The sequence below is a fragment of the Parasteatoda tepidariorum genome, chromosome X2, assembly GCF_043381705.1.
Source record: "Parasteatoda tepidariorum isolate YZ-2023 chromosome X2, CAS_Ptep_4.0, whole genome shotgun sequence".
Classification (NCBI taxonomy): domain Eukaryota; kingdom Metazoa; phylum Arthropoda; class Arachnida; order Araneae; family Theridiidae; genus Parasteatoda; species Parasteatoda tepidariorum.
The window spans coordinates 41273778-41294090 of NC_092215.1; positions in this window are offsets into that span (position 1 = coordinate 41273778).

Sequence of the window (20313 nt, forward strand, 5' to 3'; positions counted from 1 at the left end):
GAATTCAAAACTTAAAAAAAAAATTAATTAATTTTCGATTTACTGTGGAGAAAAATTCTTTTAAAATTACCGTATTGCATGTTAATGACATTTCTGGTTTAAAAAAAAATAATAATTCTGACATTAAAAACCAAAATTTAGACCATTCATTTGGCAGTTTTCTGTTCATATGATAATGATTTACCGGAAATTCCGGTTTAAAAATTATAGCTCAGATTACCACTTATTTACTAAAAAATACAAAACTAAAAAGCAATTCTAATCAAATAAATGGTTTTTATGCCTTACTCTAAGTTATCATGATAAAAATTACCAAATTTTACCACATTTACAAAATTTTATCACGCATTAAAAAACCATTACCAAATCGCATCGGTAAAAATTACCGAGCTTTTCAGGGTTCCCATAAAACCAGAAATATGTTAAATTTTACCATATTTTGGTAGTTTTAAACATACTTTTTACTCAGTGAATGATCATGTTTTTCATTTCACCGTAAATCAACCTGCATCATTAAAAATATTGGATTATTTTAAACTTCATTATCGTACAAATTGACTGCATTCTTAATAATTGTAAAAATCAATCATATTTCAGTAAACTTCATTTATTCAACTTGAACTAAAACATTACATTAAATTTGAGACGAATATTAACTTTGATGAGGTTCAAAGTTAAAATATTACGGTTTAGTTTTCAACGGATTATGTTATAGAAGCTGAAATAGGTAATATTGCCGCAAGAAAATAAGGTTCTATGACTTTTAGCAACTGTAATTAAGAATATTTTTTATGGAGCTAATTTTAAATTCTAACGTTTTGGAAATCGAAATGTTTTATAGATTTTAGGGAATTACAGCTGCTTATTTAAACAATTTTAAGAAACAAACTTTTATTTCATTTAAAATATTATGTCGTATTTATAAAATCAAATAATAAGATTTAAATTTACTTTAATTTAACAGTCAAACTTCATAACTTTTATCTTTTTACACATTACCAAAAACTTATACTAAAATTTGGTATAAGCTAAATTTAAGTAACATTTTTTAGGTGTATCTTTCTTAAATCTATAATACTAAAATATTCCCTTTTTTTAAGGTCAAAAAATGTTTTTTTCTATTCTCGGATGTAAAATTCAGCGAAGCACTATCCGACCAAAATAAATAAAAAAATAAGAAAGAAAAACATGCATTTGATAAGACATGCCGGTAATAATTAAACAGCTAAGAGCAATTCGAGTCGCATTGAGTGCATATATTTAAACTCTTGACATTGTTTATCAACCTCACCACCAAATATTCGAAGTTTAAAACCAGTTTATTAGAAGGGTATCTATACCAGCTGCAGCTGATTTCTGGTTTATTTATTATACTGAAAAAACCTACATTTTCGAAAATACATAAAAGATAGCGAGGAATTAGCATTTTTTTTCCGCTTTTATGTTGATGTCGAAAATTAAAAGAAGTCACAAATTAGAAATAAAAAGAAAAGAAAAGAAATCGCATAGGGCTCATTCGTGAAGATAATACATTATTTTCTAACCTTGATATTTCAACTTTTTTTGTCGATACCTTTAGGAATATAGAAGGATTTTTGTCAAAATTTTTGATTGCCAGCAAACATTTTCGCTTTTACATCAAATTATTAAATCCGTATGCGAAAAAATTATTTATATTTTTTTTCAAACTCCTATTTAATGTATTTCCGAAAATATCCAAAAGTGTGCGACGCATTTTCATTTGTTTTTCTTACATTTAACCTCAAAAATTAAAAGAAGCCGACAAATATGAATAAATGATGTATTAAAAAAAAAACGAATAGAAAAATTGCTCAGTTCTCGCTCGTGGAGATAATACATTATTTCTTAACCTTGAACCTAGCAGAATTTTTTTGTTTTCTTATGTTTATTTATCTAAACATTTCTAGGTACTTATTAAGTTTATTTTTAATATTATTAATTTGAAAAATATCAAAATACTTATTTTTCTACTTACGAGTAATATGATCTACAATCAATTAATTTCTATTAGCAAAGAGAATTTTTTTTTTGATTTCTTAAAGCTACAGATAAAACTATAATAATTTTTTTAAGCAAACGTTTCTGATAAAGGAAAAAATCACATTTTATTACTTTTTTTAAATTTATTACTTTTGAAAATTAATTATCATCATCTGACAATAAATGCTCAAGCAATTCTGGTTGCAATTTTGTAACTTAGTCAAATTTTCTCTCCTGAGCATAATGCTATTACACCTATTATTTTGAACGATTCTGAAAATATGCGTTTAAGATAATGGACACAGCTTGACGTAAGTATTTGAAAATTTAATGCAGCGTTTTATATTAATTAATTTTGGTAATCAGTTATCGACATCTGACTATAAATGTTCAAACACCTCTCTTTGCAATTTTTCATTTAATTTAGTCAAATTTGCACTCCAAAGCATAATGCTATTAAACTCATTTTCAATTTTCAAACACCTCTCTTTACAATTTTTTATTTGATTTAGTCAAATTATCACTCCAAAGCATAATGCTATTAAACTCATTATTTTGAACACAGCTGAAAATATACGTTTAAGATAATGGACACAGCTTGAAGTATGTGTTTGAAATTGAATATAGCGTTTTATATTAATTAATTTTGGTAATTAATTATCAACATCTGACTATAAAGTTCAAACACTTCTCTTTGCAATTTTTCATTTAATTTAGTCAAATTTCCACTCCTAAGCATAATACTATTAAACTCATTATTTTGAACACAGCTGAAAATATACGTTTAAGATAATGGACACAGCTTGAAGTATGTGTTTGAAAATTGAATACAGCGTTTTATCTTAATTAATTTCGGTTATCAGTTATCGACATCTGACTATAAATTTTCAAACACCTCTCTTTACAATTTTTTATTTAATTTAGTCAAATTTGCACTCCTAAGCATATCGTTATTGAATTTATTATATTTGAAAGAATTCTACTTCTGTCACACATATACGTCACATCCCGTTTTACAAGGCGGAAACATTCACACACCATCCATCCAACCACAGATCGTGGTTTTGACCTGAACCAGAGCACGATCAATTTCCAATCCAGTACCCCCAGAGTTATTGATTTGCTACGGGAACTTGGAGGTTTTTGTGATCCCGACAGATTTAGCGTGCACCTGTTCGTTGTTTTTCGAATAAACAGTATTCACTAATTCATTTTTTAAAACAAAACAGTCACAATAGTTGTTAAAAAACGGATGCAATTGTTTCATCCATTTTCTTAAACGCGGTTTTTAATGTTTATTTTCTTAAACACAGCTTTTACTCTTTGTCTATTTCCTTAAACGTACCTTTCAAAATGCGTCCATTTTTTCATATATGCATTTCAAGCAATGCCTAATTTCTTGATTCATTTGAAACTATATCCATTCAAAAATCTTTTTAGTTAAACCATCTCAAATCTGCGTCATTAGGGGACGAAAACAACGAAATCACGATTCTAAGAATTTAATGCCTAAATATTTTATTAATGAAGATATTTTACGTATACTGTAAGAAAAAAAGATATATACTTGCTACGATTTTTGGTGTTGAAGTAAACTGAATACATTTTTAAGTACAAAACTGTAATTATCGAACAATAAAATAATTTACGAAATAATAATTGTTTGAAAGGATTAGTGGAAGCCTATTATTATAAATATGCTTGTTTTCTTAACGAAATGTTTTCTCAAGGAAGCCATTAATTGATCCTAATGCTTACGAAAAAAATCCGTTGCCATTAAATAAACAAACAAAAATTTAATGAATTAATAACAGAAGCTATAACAGTGAAAAATTAAATTAAAATTTGTGAGCATCAGATTATTGATAAAAAGAAAGAATATGAGATTTTAAAAAAAAATTATTAGTGAAATTAATTGAAAGTTTCGCTCTTGTGTTGTCTCATGCAACATATTATAAAAATAATGAATACGTGAGACATACTTTTTTTAAAGATGACAATTAATTAAAAGATTTAAAAGCAATTTCTTTACTTTTAAATAAAAAAGACATTACGTGAGTAGTTGGGAAGATTCATGGCTATCCATTCCATGAGTTTTTCCTTAAGATATTATTTTTATATTTAAAAAAATATAGCAAAATTTAAGATATGATATTCTATTTCTTACTTAATAAATTTTATTTGAAATAATATTAATCACTAAAAAGGATATCAACCACTAATGGCTTTAAATATATATATAAAAGGCTCAATAATCTTTTAATGCATGAATTTAGAAACTGATGATTTTTTTAATTTTTTTTCAATAAAAAGAAAGATTATCAGAGCATAGTTCTGAATGCAACATTTATTTCATTACTACTAAAAAAGTGCTCTCCAAAAAGTTTAAATGTCGGCAAATATGGGAATAATCGCTTGTTTCAAAATTAGCTTTTTCTATACGCCTTCACGATTTATTCAAGTCGAATTGAAGGGGAAAAAATTTTGGCAAAAATACCGTAATTGTATGGTAAGGACATTTCTGGAAAAAAGAATTATTGTTGTAAAAAATTACAATATATGGAATTTAAACCCATTCATGGCTACCCATTCCTCGATTTTTACCCGAAGAATTTATTTTTATATTAAAAGTAGTGTAGCGAAATTTAAGCTTTGATATTTTGTTTCTTATTTAATACCACTAAATGATATCAACCACTAATAAATTTAAATATAAATATAAAAGGTTAAATAATAATCATTTAATGCATAATTTTAGAAACTGTTTATTTTTTTTTAAAAAAAAAAAGAACAATTATCTGCATATAGTTTATTAATGCAATATTTATTTCATTGCTACAATGAAAAATGTTCTTCAAAAAGTTTAAATGTTGAAAGCTATGAAAATATTCTCTCGGATCGAAATTGACTTTTTCTATGCGTCTTCACGATTTCCAAATGTAGAGGGAAAAATTTAGTAAAAATACCGTGATTGTATGGTGAGAACATTTCTGAAAATAAGAAAATAAAAATTCTTACATAAAATTAAAATATGCATAATTTATACCCATTCATGGTTACCCATTTTTCGATTTTTACCTGAAGATTTTATTTTTATATTTAAAGTTAATTAGAAAAATTTAAGTTTCGATATTATGTTTCTTATTTAATAAATTCTATTTGAAATAATATTAACCAATAAATGATTTCAACCTCTAATGAATTTAAATTAAAAAAGCTCAATAATAATCCTTTAATGCGATTTTAGAAACTGCTGATTTTTTTAAAAAATTATCTGCGTACAATTATCAATGCAATATTTATTTCATTACTAATTGGAAAAATGTTCCTCAAAATGTTTAAATCTTGATAGCTATGGAAATCAGCAGTCAAATATTCGTTTGTGCCAAATTTATCTTTTTTCATACCTCATCACAGGGCCCCCATGGACTCTGCCAACGCCTCCTGTAACTCAAAGCCTCCACACGGTTTTTTACAGGTAGTCCGATCAGACCACTGTGAAGGATATCCACTTACCGAACGAGTCATTTAATACAGAATATAGTTAAAATAAGAAAGTGGTAGCAAATATATGATTAAAATTTTATTTTATTTATGAATATTATTGGTTTGCCTTATTCATTTGTCAACCACTACAGATTCAATTCACAAATATATAAGATAAATTTCTCTCAATTACTTTTATAAAGGGTTTTGGGTTCATGCGCGAAACTGGTTCACTTTTTAAACAGTCTGCGCGGACTATTTATAAAAGACCGTGTGGAGGCTTCTTGATGTAGGAGGTGATGACTCCGCTGGGACTTCACGGGCCCCAATGGGCTCCACTTGAGCTTCACGGGCCACCAATGGACTCCGCCTGGACTTCACGAGCCGCCAGTGGACTGAGGTTTATAAGTCTTCAAGTCTAATTGCAGGGGAAAAAAATTGGCAAAAATATCACATTTATATGGTTAGGACATTTCAGGTAAAAAAATAATAACAATAGTAATAATACTTATAATAAAACAGAAAAGTACGATATTTAAACCATTCATTTGGTAAATTTTCCGTTAGTATGGTAACGGTATCCCGGAAATTCTGGTTTTCAACATTACAGTTCCTATTGCCACATATTTAGTAAAAATACAGCACCTAAAAGCTAATTTAACCTAATAAAATTATTAAAATTTACCACATTAAGTACCAAACTGCATGCCACTTAAGTACCAAACTACAATAAAACAATATCGTATTACAAATTTTACCAAAAGTCAATGCATATCGCTTCGCTGAAAATTACCATGCTTTTTGGTGCTCAAATAGAGCCAAACAGCACGGTAAATGTTGCCATATTTTAGTAGTTTTGACAATACTTTTTTTCTGACTGAAGTTTCATTATTTCATATTAATCAACATTTCTTGAGTATCGATGATGGCAACTTTATTCATAAACTAATGAAACTAACAGGGCCGAGATAGCCTGGTTGGTAGGGCGTTGAACTCGTGTTCATGAGGACGGAAGTTTGAAACTCACTGGCAGAAGAAACCCGTTTAATAAACGATGACTGATGGACGTTAAATCTCTCGGAGTCACAAAGTCCTCCAAGTTCCCATAACAAATAAATACCTCTAGGGATACCGAATTGGAGTTTGATTGTTCTCTGATTCAAGTCAAAATTACGATCTTTGGATGAATGAATGCATGAATGGGTTAGCCCTGTAAAACGGGCTGCGACGTGTGAGTGGCTGAAATCGTATTCTGGACCATAGATGGAGCCCCTGAAAAACAGGAGACACACTCTCTGCCTTAAATTCGCTTGGTTTCCCATCAGGCTTGCTGGTATTGGCAATAGAAACAACAACAACAACAGAAACTAACAAAAAGAAATAAGAAACTTATTATTATTTATCTTTTTAAATTTACCGACAATAACATTTAAAGAAATGTCAATAGGTTTAACGTTATTTCTGATTTATCGTTCTTATTATATAGTGAGAAATAAGTACATAAATAAATTAAAGAAGATTTATACAGACATGCTTAAACAGATGTGCAGAAATATAGATGCATGCATGGATAGATAAGTAGATAGATGTCTAGATAAGATAATAGCGAGAACAAAAGAATGAAAGAAGGTTTTCAAATTCACCACGTTTTAATTTCATTTAAATATAAGATATGATAAATTTTTTTCATAAAAAAAATCTAAACTTGTTAAAAGTAATAGTACAAATATGTATGCAATTGCAGTTGAAACTATTGTCATTGTTTGTTTTACTGCCTTTCATGCTTCAATTAAAAGAAAACAAAAATTTAAAGCTTGAAATTAAAGCATTGAACTGCATTAGATTAGTATAGTTGCTAATTACTTTTCAATAATTTTGAAGGAAATTTTATTCCGTGGTAAAAAAAAGGAAGATGTAAATGACATAACAATAAACTGACATTTATGAAAGTAAAAATACATTTTTTAATTTATTTTTTCTTAAAAATGTCACAGAATTGTTTTGAAAAATGTTAAAATTAGCAAGTATAACTTTGTATTAAATTATCGGATCTGCAATCATACGTTGCTTAGTGTCTCAATAAAAAAATTTCGTACGATAATCATCACTTTAATTCGTTCGAAATTTTTTTGACTATAGGTCGGCTCAGAAGTCATGGGAAGGAAGAAGAAGAAAAACTCATTACGAAATCATTAGAGAAAAACTGAAAATCATATTTAACTTTTGGTTTACATCCACCATAAAGTTTACCCCCTTCTCCTTAAAGTTGATCTTATTTAGTGTAAAAGTAAGAAATAAAACGGAAATACTATCCTTATACAATTGTGAGTGTTTTCAATCGTTAAAGCATAAATAAAAATATTGAAAACAATACCTCACTCGTCTAGATAGCAATTTTAAGGATTTTTCTTTTTTCGACCTCCCTTATAGTAAATGCAGAATGGCAACTAAAGCTCACATCGGGAAACGGGCACACTTCAATAACAATACTGGCCTAAATCATACCTCTTTAAACAATCTACAGCTTTCTGCTGATTTTTTCCGTGTTTAACTACTTAGAAACTGAACTTCATTTGTACAGTCCTAAGTAGAGTTAACCATGATGAATTAAATGTAGCTGTCAACATAAACAAGAACTATTCTTTATAGACTTTTGAATTCCAGCATCCACTATAGTGGACAACATTCGGTATAATTTTTGCTCTTAAAAATTGTATTAAATTATTTCTTTCTGTTTGTATGCTCATATATATATATATATATANTATTTATTTCTTTTTCAATATTTCAACGTGAATAAAATGTTCTATATATATAGAAATTAAGACCTTTACTGACTTACTACATACTGACTTTTAAAGAATGTTGTGTAAAAATATTTGGGGGGAGCAAAATATATTTGATATTACTATTTTGGAATATGTGAATTGTTAAAGAATTCCCCTTCTGCATGTTTGTGTCAACCACGAATTGATAGATTCTCAAAGTATCTTTTAGCATTGGCGTACTTATACATTAAATGACTTTTTAAAAAAGCATTTGTTTATTTAACACTTTTCGCCTCTTTTTTTGTTGACTTTCCATGATATGTTATTGACTTATTGCCCGTTTAGGCAGAGGGGGTGCGATTGTTCTTGTTTTCCAGTGGCTCTATCTATGGCCCCGAAATCGACTTCTGCCACACCCATACGTCACACCCGTTTAAAGGATGGACCCTATCATACATCCATTCTTTCCTCCACTGATCGTAATTTTGACCTGAATCAGAGAACGATCGATCTCCAATCCAATACCCCCAGAGGTATTGATTTGTTACGGGAACATGGAGGACTTTTGCGACTCGACAGATTTAACGTACATCAGTCACTTTAATACACGGGTCGGCCGGCGGAGTTCGAACCCACGAGCTCTCGGACATGGGCCTATCGCCCTACCGACCAGGCTAACCCGGCCCTCTTAAATTTGGTGATCACTTACAAAGAAAGAAAAAGGAAATAATTAAAATAATTAGTGTATTTTCTCCCTTCAAAATGCGAGAAAATAGCTCATAATAATAGAATAAAAAATATTACATATTCAATTTTAAAAATTACATTATTTTTTCAGAAAAGTTTTTTTCTTTTGAAGTTGACGTTTCTTTTTACTTTAAATTAGTAACACATATATTTGTAATTATTAGAAGTATCTTGCAGATATATATATATACATGTAATTGAACTACTTTTGCGAAACAAGTGTGCAGGAAGGAACGAAAGCTGTGGCGGTTAATGAGTTATAAGACATTTTCGAAGGTGAATACGTATTTCATCCATATTCCCCTTTCGACTTTTCGTATACTTAGGTTATGCAACTTCGGGTAAAATGATAATAATAAACGGCTCTCAAATATATGTGATTTGAAGCTTAACAAGTATATTCCATTACGAAATTGAAATGCGTTTTGATTTAATGGTTGTTCAGACGGTATCAAGGAACTAACTTAATTAAGCTGCCAATTTTGGAGCAAGTATATAAATATTGCTTTGCAACGACGTCAATTACAAATAGCTTGTTATTTCAAAATAAAGAACACTGACTTATAAATTCTATTTTATTGTTTGAAGGAAGTCTTAAAAAGGAATAAGTTCAATCAGCTTTGAGTGCAGCTATAATATTGTTATTTATAGTCTGAAATGTAAATATATTACGAAATAGTATTTAACTGTTTCCTTACGTTCTTGACGCAAAACGCAACTTATTAAAAATATATACTATAATAACTCTTTCCCTAACAATTTCCATTTAAGAATACGAAAATAGGTAAAGACAGACGGGGGAGAATAGTTGAACATCTTCTTTGGTTTAGTCCTAGTCCTAGTGTTTAGATTTTACTGGGCACCTGGGCCGCGAAGCGGCCCCTATCCCATTCATCTGGAATTTTTGAACAGTTTTGGTTGAGCAATGAGGTAAGCAAGCAATGGAGTTGCTTTTATGAATTCTTTGGTTTAAAGTTCGATAATTCTAATGTTATTTAATGTATTATATTTTGTAACCGGTATTTTAGAGAATTTAATGTACACAAATCATTTATACACACTAAGTTACTTTTTCAGCTTAAAGACAGTTATATTATCTATAAACGATTTGGCAGTAGAGGAGATAAATATCGTTTATTAACTCATTAACCCTTTGCTGATGCAGTTTAGCCGGTCTGGCAAAACTAATTCAACAAATATTACAAAGCGCTAGAAATTAGCGATGAGAAGAGCTTAGCCTGAAAGACAGAACCCGACGTGGGATCGGGCTTGTTTATGGAAAAAAAGAAGGTGATTATTGAAGTTTATTGAAAAATGCAGGCTCGAATTCATAATAAAACTTTAAGAAACTTTTTACTATTTTTAATCTAAAGTTTTGTCCAGTAATTAAGTATAAAAAATGCTAAATTCATAAGGTATAAAAAATTAGAGATATACTGCTTCTGTTCATCGCTTTTGTTTTGTGAGGCTTAACCCTTTCGCGCCGACTGCATGCCTGCCAACTCTTCCGGATTTTCCGGAAGACTTTATCTTCATATTTAAAGTGGTAGCAATACTCAAGTTATTCCAATTAACTTTTTGAATTATAATGATAATTATAGATGAGTCTGACCACCACTACATATGAATATTTACAATAAATATATGAAAGCATAATAATCCTTACGCAAGCAAATTTCATCGGGATCAAAATATAAATATATTTTTGAATCAGATTGATTTTCGGTTATTGTTTTACAACCACTCTAGAAATCCATTCTCGGAAGGAGTGAAAGTTGGCAGGTATGCGACTGTCACAAATACGTGCCTGCATAAAACCGTATCAACCCAACGCTTCCTATAACTGAAAGCCTCCACACGGTTTTTTATAGGTAGTCCGATCAGACCACTGTGAAGGATATCCACTAACCGAACGAGTCACTTAATACGGAATATAGTTAAAAAAAGAAAGTGGTAGCAAATATATGACTAAAAATTTATTTTATTTATGAATATTATTGGCTTGCCTTATTAACTTGTCAACCACTACAGATTCAATTCTCAAATATATAAGATAAATTTCTCTCAATTACTTTTAAAAAAGGTTTTGGGTACATGCGCACAACTGGTTCCTTTTTTAAGCAGTCTGCGCGGACTACTTATGAAAGACCGTGTGGAGGCTTCTTGATGTAGGAGGTGATGATCAGCTACGGTAAAAAGATAAAAATGGTAATCAAAGTAATTCGTTAGCAGTTTATTTGTGGGCGGAGTTATAATTGTTTGATTTATTTAATTCACCATTACTTTGTTCAAAATAAAACTATTTAGTTATACTTTGAATTAACATTGATTATATATATGATTAAACTAACAATAATTAAAGCAAAGCAAGTCTGTCAAATTAGAAACGTCTACATTTAAGTTACCGTTTTTTATTTAATTATTTTCTGATTCTGATTTTGTACGAATGCTTTTCTGAATCACCCGTCCCCAAGGGGTTAAAAAATGAGGTGTTTAGATACAAATGATGTTCTTGCAGTAATTTTATATTACGGTTGACAAAACTATCATGTTTCTGCAATGAAAACTCTTAATAATAAAATACTCTCGCCACCGTTTTATTTTTTTATTTTATTTCTTTTGCCAGCTGATCGTCTTTGATGTGTATGCACAACAGATTGAATCTCGATTCCGGTACTCGATTCTATATACTCGTCGCGTAAAATAAAAATAAAAAATTTATCGTTAACTATCAAACTTGAAATTTCAATAAAATACAATGAAACTATTATTTGGTAATATATTTCTTTTACATCACCTATAGAACTGCTAAATATTTCAAGTAACGAGGTGGAGTGGGCTCTGCGGAAAGAAACCTGTTAAATACGGAAGTTGTGTCTAGGAAGGTAGGCGCTGAAGTGATGTTGCGTAAACTATTGTGTTCAAATTTCGTAAACAATTAGCAGAGCCATTCCTGGTCCCTTGCTCTACAAGACAGTGTCCTACACATTCTTAAATTGATTCTTGTCCTTCATTCCCTTTACTTTTGTAACATCTTAAGTAGGACTGAAAGTTAGACGAAAGGAAGCGAAACTTGTAGCAAAAGCATTTCATTCAAAGTTGGGTTTTGTGAGGAGAGAAAAATATTCTTGCTATTTCTAAAATATCTAAACTCGTCGCTATTTTTTTATTTTGGATTTAAAAAAAACCGTCTTATACACGGGTTATAATTCTGAAAAAAATCTTGGTAGTAAGTTATTCGTAAAATTTAAAATAGGATAATTGCTCTCTTCGTTCGACGCGTATAAACGTCATTGCTTGATAGTAATCCCGTGCTCCGTGGGGGATTTCTAAAATTAAATTCCGTACTAAACTGGTTAAATAAATTCGCCCCCCCCCCTTAAAAAACAACGAAAAGAATTTTTTTTCCAATGCCCACCTGAGTTAACATCCGTCAATTCAGGCATTTACAGGGCAATTTTGTTGGCCTCTCTTTCTGGGGCACCATATTAAGTGGGCCAACGTCGTTCCCACAGTGAGGACAGATAACAAAGAGAAGGCCCGGGATTCGAACCCAGAACCTTTCTGATGCAAAGACAGTTCCCTGCCCCCTACACAGGCCGGTCGGCTAAACAACGAAAAGTAGATATAATGAAATCGTCAGCGTTCATCAACGCTATTTAAACTTTTGATATAACTAATGCGGGGATGCCAGAGGTGATTAAAAAATAAAAAGTGGTAGAATCTCAATCCAAATTTATTTATTTATTATATCTTTAATCATGAAATCGTTACTACCATAAGTCCCCCAGTGAACTGATCATAATGGCACGGTCTTCAGTTGAACACCGAAGTCAAATAAACGGGTGACTGACCACTTTGATCAACCTGTGTTGGGACCGAGGGTGTGCGGTATCTGTCCTCATTAAATTGCTCTGCCGTAAGGTTCTTGTCCTCGAGTGCAGGTCATAGGGCTACCAAAGCAGGGGAGCTATCTCCTCAGCAGAAAATAGAAATTGTGATGGCATGTCTTCGGATCATCCTCAGGGATGTTTCCCGAATCGTCGCCTATAGCCCAGTTGGCAGCTCTAGTGTGACGTAAATGAAGTATTGAAATACCAAGTTACTATCACTATGTCTTACATTACTAATCATTCATAATTAAATGAAAAACTTTTTTCGTAATCACTTTCAATAGTAAACTGAAAAGATATGTTATAAAAAGTTGCTAATTTTGCTCTCTTTAAATAAAGTGTTGTATTTTTTAAGTCACTACGTTTTACATTTTTAGTCGCTTGTAGTTTTATTTGCACGTAGAAAAGTTTCCCTACGTATCACGTTTTTTTTTTTTTTTTTTTTTTTTTTTTTTTTTAGATTAAATAAATGATCTACTCACACCTCATTATCAAAATTAATCTGCGCACCTCAGTCCGATTACTGCCCTTCTCCCATCCATTTTGAAGTTTTAACTTTAAGATGGTACTTTTTGCTAACTGGACTGCGGAAATGTACAATTGAAATATTAACACTTTGCGAACCAGGTGAGGCATATTAACAGTTACCATCAATATAGTTGTTAAATTCTTACCTGACAAGGCTAAAAAACTTATCAAAACTTTATCGTACAGTGCGCCAAAAAAAAGGCAAACCTGTATAACTTTTGTTCTAATGATCGGATCTTCACGTTCAAAGACAAATTCTTAAGCTCTCGAAGGGGTGGTCCTCAAATATGATGATTAATTAGTACAGACGTTATCTTAAGTTAAAAAATCTGAAAAACGTACTTTCTCTGAATAAACATACCTTTTTTTTGCAACGGAGTCTGATTTCTGACCCCCAAAGTATAAGGGGTAGCAGTAATCTGGGAAATATGGTCCCCATAGCTTGATCAGGAGGGCGATCGAAAGTAAGGACCTCTTTATGTTAAATTTACTTCTGTTTATTTATCCACATCTCGTAAACTTTTTGAAGCGAATTGGAAGATTTTCGCACACAATTATAAAATTCGTTCATCCAAAGATAATCCAATACAAAAAAAAAATTTTAGTAAATATTCATTCTTTTTATATATTCATTCTTTTTATTATTTTATTTTAAAAAAATTTTGAATTGTAAGAAAATTTGCAATGAAAAATGTAAATTGTAAAGTATACAATTTCTACGTCATTTTAAAGTATGTAATTTTGTATAGCAATACACAAAATTTGAGTGTAATCGGCTGAATAGTTCTTGAAAAATCTCATTTTAAATATACGACTTTTTTTCTCTCCGATTCGTGAAGATTCAATCATTAGATTAATAGTTATTCAGAGTGGTCCGTTTTTTTGACACACTGTACATAACAGTCGAAACTATATAGATATGTTTCAGATTTGAAATATTATGTAGTGGAATAGGAAATTCTAGAAAGCTCATGAGTCATCAACAAAATGTTATTATATTGTTGAGTTTTTGATTCATACTAAATATCCTTCGAAATAAATATTTAACGAATTATTTTGTTACCACTGTAAATATTTTGACGAATCGTGGAGAGTTCTAAATACATAAGCTAAATATTATTTGTAACTAATCAAGAACGAAGATGTCAAAACAAGGTGTCAAGATAGGATAATCAAGTCGTCGAAATAAGAATAAAAAAAAAAGTAGCGAAACGGTTGCTAACAGTTACACTTTATTGAATCTATTTTAGGCGTAAACACTTCCTATTATTATTGTCCGAGAGTTCTATTTCAAGATAAGATGGAAAGCAAATGTGTGCATAAAATAAAGAAATAAATAACTTTTGTTATAATGATTGGATCTTCACAAAGTGCAAATCTTAATAGCTGAAAAGAGTGACCTCAAACATGCTAATTAATAAGGGTTAATAATCAATTAAGTTACAGAAAGAGACATAAAAAAATACTTTTTCTGAAAAATATGCCTTTTTTGTCTGATTATTATTTCTGACCAACAAAATAGCGGGGGGGGGGAGGACTACAATCTGAAAAAGAAAGCNTAGCGAGGGGGGGGGGAGTACTACAATCTGAAAAAGAAAGCTATCGAAAGTTTGGGGTCATTAACCCAGTGGGGACGGGTGATTCAGAAAAACATTCGTGCAAAATCAGAATCAAGTTGTAATTAAATAAAAAAAACGGTAACTTAAATGCAGTCGCTGCTAATTTGACAGACTTATTTTGCTTTTACTTTAATTATTGTTAGTTTAATCATATATATAATCATTTCTAATTCAAAGTATAACTAAATAGTTTTATTTTGAACTAAGTATTGGTGAATTAAATAAATCAAACAATTATAACACAATTAAACACAAATAAACAGCTAAAGAAATACTTTGAATACCAGTTTTAAATTTTTACCCTAATGCGGTTTTATGCTGACACATATTTGTGACAGTCGGCGCGAAAGGGTTAACGTCGATTTCACTTTCTTCTTGTTTAGAAGAAGAAAATCAATGTATGGAATTTGGACATGGAAAGGAATTGTTAGGTATATAAGTTTTTCAAGCATTTTAAATTTTTTGGCTTTTTAAAAAATTGAGCGAAATCAGTAAAATAATATTTGAGTTTTAGAATTTCAGCAAAGTCATATTTTAACTTTCTATTTCGCAATAACTATTCCATTAGTTCCATCCAAATTTTGAAATTTTTTTATTTAGCACTTGGTTGCCAATCATACGATAGAGCGTGATATAGTTCATCCCTACATTTTGTGTCAACAACATGACACGTATTATCTTCTAATTGTTTTTGAAGAAAATATAATGCTTTTTCCTGACAATAGCATATTGTTTATTTAAAAAAATCATTTAGTATTTAAAATCTAACATGGTTGCTAAAATAAAAAAGAAATAACTTTGATTTTATCTTTACAAGAAAACTACTCTTCCATGATTGATATAGTATTCCCACCAGCACTCGGCTGGCAGTGAACTTGTTAAAATTATAACAAATTACTAACCGATTTAAAGTCTTATCCTCTTTTTTAAAAATGAACTAAAAATTGCAGGTTTCTAAATAAGAAATTAACGTTTTCAAACAATAGAAAGCTGGTACTCATCAATCTGAAGCTGAGTGGGTCTTAAGCAACGCCTCCTGTAACTGAAAGCCTCCACACGGTTTCTTATAGGTAGTGCGATCAAGCCACTAGGAAGATAAACCTGTTTACAAAAGTACCATTTAGTAGAAAATCTAGTACAAATAAGAAAGTGGTTGCAAATATACCTCTAAAGTTTTTTTTAATTTATGAATATGATTGGTTTGTCTCATTTACTTGTCAACCACTACAGATTCAATTCTCAAATATATATGATAAATTTCTTTCAATTACTTTTAAAAAAGCAGCAATAATAGCCATACAACCATTAATATATAATCAGAATATGTCACTTAAACTAAAGAAGCTACTATATGCAGCAATGATCCGCCCAATACTTACCTATGCCTCACCTGCCTGGACAACGATACCTCAACATCTACTGAAGAAATTAAACCAATGCCAAAACAAGATCCTTAGAAAAATAACCTGTGCAAGATGGTTCATCCGGAATACCAATATACATGCAGACCTCAAAATACCAACTCTATCACAGCATATATACAAGCTAAACGCAGATTTTTTCGATAAAGCCATAGAATGTAAAACAGCAAATTTTAATGAAATCTTTAAATTTGAAAATTATATCAAAGATAAAAACTACAGACCAATAGCTGCACATTTCACCTCCGACGCCTCATATCATAACTATCAAAACAAATAATTTCATCAACCTTTCTGAAAATAACGTTTACTCATGCTGATACAATTCTGAACAACTCCAAAATCAAACAAACACAGTTTAGAGCAAGCTGCTCAATTTATTTTTGATTCCTTTTTAGTTATTCAAGCAAAGAGCTTGAAACATTCATAAAAGCAACTCCATTGCCTGCTTACCTCATTGCTAAACCAAAACTGTTCAAAAATTCCAGATGAATGGGATAGGGGCCGCTTCGCGGCCCAGGTGCCCAGTGAAATCTAAACACTAGGACTAGGACTTTTAAAATAGAATTTGGGTTCATGAGCTCAACTGTTTCACTTTTGCGCAGACAACTTAGAAAAAGCCGTGTGGAGTCTTAAGCAAAGCCTCCACACGGTTTCATATAGGTCGTCCGATCTGACCACTACGAAAGTAAACTAGTTTCAAAAGAGCCATTTAATAGAATATCTAGTAAAAATAAGAAAGTGATAGCAAATATACGTCTAAAAAATTTTTTTTAGCTTTTGAATATAATTGATCTGTCTTATTTACTTGTCTACCACCAAAGATTTAATTCTCAAATATATATATGATAAGTTTCTGTCTATTATATTCAAAATAAGGGCGGCTGCGTGGCCCAGGTGCCCAGTTTTTGATAAATAAAGGAAAGGATTTTATTCAAAATAGAATTTAGTTTCATTCTCACCACTGCTTCAATTTTTAAACAGTCAGCTCAGACTACCTATAAAAAACCGTGCTGAGGCTTTCGAATCTAGGAGGTATTGGCTTACGCCACCACCGTGAAAATAAAAAAGTGGTATAATTTAAAATATCTCAAGACTCATCAAAATGCTCAAATTTATTTTCCACTTCAGCATTTCAATCGTTACGCTCTTTGTACCTATTGATATTTCCCTTAAATTAAAATTATTTTGATAGTTACGAAAAAACTAAAACTATATATTTTTTTTGCAATCATTTTTATTAATTTTCTAAGAGCGTAATAGCACATTCGACCGAACCAGGTTTTATTATAATGTTTTTATTCTGGTAAAAGGATAAACAAATGTCTGTTCGAAGTACTTAAGCACTTAATTAAATGAGAGCAGGTCCTGTGTTAGGCTGTATTGGTTGAAAGGTTAAATCAAGGACAACAGTCTAACTGCTTGTTTACTTTTCGTTTCGCACAGAGGCAACAATCTCCATGCTCCAACAATGGAATCTGGTACAACTAAAATGTAAAAAGAAAACGGCAACAGAATGCTTTATTAAAGCTAGTTTCCTTTAATTTAAATTGGTAGATAAGATTTTTTGTGTGCAATAAAAATATAACGCTGAAGAAAAAATTTAATTTCATAATAATATAACATTGAAGAAAAAATTTAATTTCATAATAATATAACATTGAAGAAAAAATTTAATTTCCTAATAATATAACACTGAAGAAAAAATTTAATCTCCAAAATTTAATTTTCTGAATCCCAATAAAAGTAATTATGGTCTTAGTAAAACTAGTATAATTTTCTAGTATTTTTTAAATCTTTAAAACTTTTAAATTTTTGCAATAAGACTTAGATGAAAGATTATGAATTGTAATTGTAAATTGCAATTGTAAATTTTAATTGTAAATTGTAATTGCAAGTTGTAATTGTAATTGTAAATTGGAATTATAAATAGGAATTGTAAATTGGAGTAGTAAATTGGATTAGTAATTGTAATTGTAAATTGTAATTGTAAATTGTAATTGTAAATTGTAATTGTAAATTGTAATTGTAAATTGCAATTGTAAATTGTAATTGTAAATTGTAATTGCAAAGTGTTCCAAATCTTCAATTTGATCTAGTAAAACGCTTATAATGTGATTTTTTTTCTTTTAAATTATAAAAGCTAAAAGTAGAAAATACCTACTCAGTTTAGGCACAAGCATGTGGCTATAAAAGGGTTGGGGAGCTCTGCATTAAAACATTAATTTAGCTACAATTAGAAAGAATTTTCCATAAAAACGAAGTAAGTTGCCAGTCCTGCGTAATATGCCTTTATAAAAATTTGCAGCAATAACCCTAATAAAAATAACTTCAGCATACTATTGTAATTAAGCATTAAGTTAATTATTTAAAATAATAAATATTTGGGACTAAATTTTCTTAAATACTCAATATATTCCGCGGCAATAATTTCATTGCACAAAAATACAAATTATTCACTTCCTCACAATTACTGAATAACAATGTTCATAATAAAAGAAAGTGATATTCGTAGTTTCAGAATAACTATCCTAGCAAAGAAGATGCTAAAAATAAAATAAGGAAGTCTAAGTAATATTTAGTGCTAATGAAAACCTGTGCTACACTATATTTCCTCCGGAAAAAAAATAATTCTCTAAGCGAGGGAAAACATTTATATGGTAAATCGTTTTTTTTCTTTTTCTTGGAAAAAGAAGACTTATAAATGCATTTCATACCATCGAAAAAATCTTTCATTTCATTTGTATTTCGGTAAAAATAATTTATTTCCTACAATTTCATAGATTTTATTTCCCTATTCCTTTGCAAAATAATATTTCTATTTGTAGCACATTTCATGCTTCTTCGCATTGAATGTGCTAAATGATTCGAATAACATAAAGGTTTTTATAATTTATCTTGTATGTAATAGTAATTTATAAATAGTAATTTATCAAAACTCTTTTAATTCTAATTTCATAAAATATCAATACGTTACTTTTGCCAGAGATGTCAACTTGCTCCGGATAAATGTTATCGTGAAATAGTCCTTTAACCCCTTGGGGACGTGTGATTCCGAAAAGCATTCGTACAAAATCAGAATCAAGTTGTAGTTAAATAAAAATCGGTAACTTAAATGTAGTCGTTGTTAATTTGACAGAATTGCTTTGCTTTTACTTTAATTATTGTTAGTTTAATCAAATATATAATCAATGTTAAATCAAAGTATAACTAAATAGTTTTATTTTGAACAAAGTAATGGTGAATTAAATAAATCAAACAATTATAACTCCGCCCACAAATAAACTGCTAAGAAATTACTTTGATTACCAGTTCTATCTTTTTACCCTGATTGATACGGTTTTAAGCTGTCACGTATTCAGAGATGCCAACTTGCTCCGGACAGCGAATAAATATTTTCGAGAGGTAGTTCATTAATTGTGATTTTTCGTTTAATAAATTCAATTTATTAGGTTTTTATCCACCACTATTTCTAAATAATTCGAAGGCTTATATAATTCGCCACTTTGTCATAGTTAAGTCATGTTAAACCTTTTAAAAAGTAAGCAAACTTAGTCAAATATTTGTTATTTAGGCGCGTCCGGAGCAGTTGGTGCGAAAGGGTTAATGTATGATTCTTGATTTAAAAAACTCCATTTCAAGGGTTTTTGCGTACCACTACCTCTAAATAATTCGAAGGCTTGCGTCATAAGTCACTTTTTTTACAGGTAAACCTTTAAAATGCTGGCAAAATTAATATATATATATATATATATATACGAATCCAGCCAGTCGAAGACTCAACGTGTAGTAAATGGTGACTGGAGCATGTTAAATCTGTCGAGTCACAACGTCCTCCCATTCCCATAAC